This window comes from Mirounga angustirostris, unplaced genomic scaffold (genome assembly GCF_029215605.1).
Source record: "Mirounga angustirostris isolate CCGP_5_RB_7025 unplaced genomic scaffold, mMirAng1.0.hap1 SCAF_3, whole genome shotgun sequence".
In the NCBI taxonomy this organism is placed as follows: Eukaryota; Metazoa; Chordata; class Mammalia; order Carnivora; family Phocidae; genus Mirounga; species Mirounga angustirostris.
Window position 1 is genome coordinate 80956983 of NW_026991711.1, and position 3210 is coordinate 80960192.

The 3210-nt window shown below is 39.6% G+C and overlaps 1 non-coding gene across 1 annotated transcript; it reads right to left on the reverse strand.

The window, feature by feature from the left end:
- Positions 1-1333: 1333 nt before the first annotated feature.
- Positions 1334-1435, reverse strand: LOC135363941 (U6 spliceosomal RNA). The gene has a single exon (XR_010410386.1). It is a non-coding gene; the product is annotated as a U6 spliceosomal RNA (small nuclear RNA).
- Positions 1436-3210: the final 1775 nt, after the last annotated feature.

Here is a 3210-nt window from a genome sequence, read left to right on the forward strand (position 1 = left end):
GACCAAATTCTAGAGTTCTGTGCTGTTAACGTGAAAGAGTCCATTTTAGTCTGTAAATATTAGAACAAATGTTACCAATTTACCCTTAACCATTATCACATCAAAACCTGGCCCTTGAGGTAGATATGATTTTTTTCCTTTTTTTTATTATGTTATGTTAATCACCATACATTACATCATTAGTTTTTGATGTAGTGTTCCATGATTCATTGTTTGCGTATAACACCCAGTGCTCCATGCAGTACGTGCCGTCTTTAATACCCATCACCAGGCTAACCCATTCCCCCACCCCCCTCCCCTCTAGAACCCTCAGTTTGTTTTTCAGAGTCCATAGTCTCTCATGGTTCATCTCCCCCTCCGATTTCCCCCCCTTCATTTTTCCCTTCCTGCTATCTTCTTCTTTTTTTTTTAACATATAATGTATTATTTGTTTCAGAGGTACAGATCTGTGAATCAGCAGTCTTGCACAATTCACAGCGCTCACCATAGCACATACCCTCCCCAAAGTCTATCACGCAGCCACCCCATCCCTCCCACCCCCCACCACTCCAGCAACCCTCAGTTTGTTTCCTGAGATTAAGAATTCCTCATATCAGTGTGGTCATATGATACATGTCTTTCTCTGATTGACTTACTTCGCTCAGCATAATACCCTCCAGTTCCATCCACATCGTTGCAAATGGCAAGATCTCATCCCTTTTGATGGCTGCATAATATTCCATTGTATATATATACCACATCTTCTCTATCCATCCATCTGTCGATGGACATCTTGGCTCTTTCCACAGTTTGGCTACTGTGGACATTGCTGCTATAAACATCAGGGTGCACGTATCCCTTCGAATCCCTACATTTGTATCTTGGGGGTAAATACCCAGTAGTGCAATTGCTAGGTCTTTTGGTAGCTCTATTTTCAACTTCTTGAGGAACCTCCATACTGTTTTGCAGAGTGGCTGCACCAGCTTGCATTCCCACCAACAGTGTAGGAGGGTTCCCCTTTCTCCGCATCCTTGCCAACATCTGTCATTTCCTGACTTGTTAATTTTAGCCATTCTGACTGGTGTGAGGTGGTATCTCATTGAGGTTTTGATTTGAATTTCCCTGATGCCGAGTGATGTTGAGCACTTTTTCCTGTGTCTGTTGGCCATTTGGATGTCTTCTTTGGAAAAATATCTGTTCATGTTGATTTTATATAATGTCTTATAATGTAGCTGTAGACAATATCATTGTTTTACCCCCAAGGTGTTTAAACTGTTGAATGAAGTTACTTAGTTGTATCCGTTAAACTTGAGGAAACTTTGCTCAATACATGCTCTTCCATTTTTTTTTTTTTTTTAACATGGAACACTTCATGAATTTGTGTGTCATCCTTGTGCTGGGGCCATGACAGTCTTCTCCATATTGTTCCAATCATGTGCTGTGGAAGCGAACATCATGGACTTCCGTTTTAGCTACCAGGTATCATGCTCTTCTCAGTGACAGGCCAACAGATCCAGTTTAGGTTGTTTCTGGTTTGAACAGAAAAGGAGGCCAAACAGGCATACAGGTAACTCACCCAATAGGCTTAGCAGGTTATTTAAATGTAAGTTAAAAAGAAGAGAGGTGAGCACGCAGTTTTGTTTTCCACTGTTTAGAACTGGACTTTGATCCTTCAGAAGCTTCCTTCAGAAGCTATTTTTAATTATTTGTTGCTGTCAGAAGCATTCTTGTACAAATTTTGAAGGCCCACTAAGCCTGACAGGGCAATGTCAGGAGAAGGGATAAATTTCACCTTCAAGAGTTTATGAGCCAAATAGACTCTCCATGGTCCCAACCTGTGTTCTTCTAATGTCTTGTGATCTCACACCATTATCACTAAAAAAGTTTTGTGCAACAGACCACAATGGATGTGCTAATACATGAGATATGCTATAAACACATGAATTAAATTAAATAAATTAAAGATAAAGTGACTTTTCACTTTAAATAATATCAGTAATGATATCTTCATGCATTTATTAGCTAATACATCAAGGCAACACATAGCATGCAATTCATCATTAAGGGTAATATATATAAAGCCATATTTGAAATGGTTTTCTTAGATGATTCACATTTTTTTGCCATTTACTTCTTGGCTAACCTCATTAGAATTATCATTATGTTGATCGGCTCTTGGCCTTTTGGCTAAGATCAAGTGTAGAATTATCATTGTGGTTTTTTTCTTTAAGATTCTTTTTATTTATTTGTTTTTAAATGATTATTATTTTTCTTAAGTGAACTCATGACCCCGAGATCAAGAGTTGCATGTTCTACCAACTGTGCCATCCAGACGCTCCTTGTTGTTGTTGTTGTTGTTGTTGTTGTTGCTGTTGTTTTAAGTTAATTCTACACCCAACGTGGGGCTCAAACTCATGGTTTTTACTTCATAGTGCAACTTTGTAGAAAGCTTGAACTTGAAGTAGAATTATCAGCTTGTCCATTTTCTTTTTGTTGGCTTCTGTTCACATTACTAGCATTATGATTCAGGATTCTCACTAGAAACTTTTTAAGCCATTTGTCAGGTATGTCATGCTAAGTCTTTTAAAAAGCTAATGTCTCTGGGAGGATAACACATGCAGTCTTTAGTTCTGAATGTGAGTTTGTCAGAAATAGTAAGCTTGTCACGGTCAAGGCCTGAGAAACTAGTCTGTCAGTTATTTGAGGGACAGAATTCTTTGTATCCTCCTCAGTTCTTAGTAGAGCATCTTAAACCCTTTTGTTCAATGCAGTTTTTCCTGAATAAAAAGGCATGGTACTGTTCTGATAGTGGACAGCTTGAGGCAGGGTCAGTCAGAGGGACTGACTTCCTATGACAGGGAAGGCATGGAGGCTCTCCCTTGAGGCTGGGAGCCAACTGCCACCTTAGAGAGGCAGGAGAGCAGTGGGCCTTTTGTGTGGGAAGGAGACTCCACAGGAGAGGGGAAAGAAGAACAAATGTCCAAATTCAAAAGGGAGGAAAGGCTAGATTCTGGGAGATGGTCACTCCCTGAAAAAGTCTAGAATACGTTATTAAAGAGCTCTCTTTAAATTTTGTTTTGAGGAAATAGAAACAAGGTTAGTAAGCAAAAGAGCAAACACTGGTGTAAAGTTAAATCAGAACAAGCCTCAGCTTTCCTTGAGTGCGTTTGAGGACCTGGAACATACGTGGACATTGTGTCCTGTTGTACATTAGTAGCAAGAGATGGCAAA